We start from the raw sequence: 1,358 nt of genomic DNA on the forward strand, positions 1-1,358 counted from the left end.
TGACAATGAAAGTCATTGCCCATACACACTCACACACTTTTTTTTACTATCGAAGTGGGGATCAAAAAATGTATACCGATTCAAAATCCTATTTTCCCTAAACCCCTAACCCCAAAACTAAACACAACCCTAACTCCTAACACAAATCTTAATGCCTAACACAGAACCTAAATCGGCTGCGCGCGTGCGCCATCTTACATAAATGTATTTTGTCCCCCCACACCAAACACGATCACAACATGCAGGTTAAAATATCAAATAAACTCTGAACCCATTACATTCATTTGGGGACAGGTCGAAAAGCATTAAACATTTATGGCAATTTGGCTAGCTAGCTTGCACTTGCTAGCTAATTTGTTATATTTAGCTAGCTTGCTGTTGCTAGCTAATTTGTCCTGTGATATAAACACCAAGTTGTTATTTTGCCTGAAATGCACAAGGTCCTCTACTCCGACAATTAATCCACACACAAAACGGTCAACCGAATCGTTTCTAGTCATCTCGCCTAGGCTTTTTCTTCTCTTGACTTTATATTGCGATTGGCAACTTCCATAAATTAGGTGCAGTAACGCCACTGATCTCGTTCGTCTTTCAGTCACCCACGTGGGTATAACCAATGAGGAGATGGCACGTGGGTACCTGCTTCTATAAACCAATGAGAAGATGGGAGAGGCAGGACTTGCAGCGCGATCTGCGTCACAAATAGAACTGACTTCTATTTTAGCCCTTGGCAACACAGATGCTCGTTGGCCCGCGCGAGCAGTGTGGGTGCAATAATTGAATAATATAGATTTCAAAATGTATTTTGCGACGCGAGCGGTGTAGTCAGCCTGTAACCCTACTTGTAACCCTAACCCTACAGTAATTGTAACCCTATGTAAGGGGTGCGTGTTGGTGGCAGGGAAGTTAGGCGCAGGAGAATGAACTTGGTATAAACTGAGTTATTTAATAAATGCTGACCAAACTCCAAAACAACCAAAATGTACAAAATAACAAAGTGGGTACAAAACCCGTCGCACACCAACATTAAATTGCACATCACATACAAACAAAACAATCTCCGACAAGGACATGAGGGGAAACAGGGTTAAATTCACAACATGTAATTGATGGGATTGGAACCAGGTGTGAAGGAAAACAAGACAAAACCAATGGAAAATGAAACTATGTGTTTATATATTTGATTCCATTCCACTAATCCCCCGCTCCAGCCATTACCATGAGCCCATGCTCCCACATTAAGGTGCCACCAACCTCCTGTGAATCTAACCCCTAAACCTAGAATAGCATTTTTCCTTTTGGAGAATGTGAAATGTTCCCACTTTTTCCTTGTTTTACTATTTACTATTTTACTAGGA

The sequence above is a fragment of the Salvelinus sp. IW2-2015 genome, linkage group LG13 (assembly GCF_002910315.2).
Source record: "Salvelinus sp. IW2-2015 linkage group LG13, ASM291031v2, whole genome shotgun sequence".
Lineage (NCBI taxonomy): Eukaryota > Metazoa > Chordata > Actinopteri > Salmoniformes > Salmonidae > Salvelinus > Salvelinus sp. IW2-2015.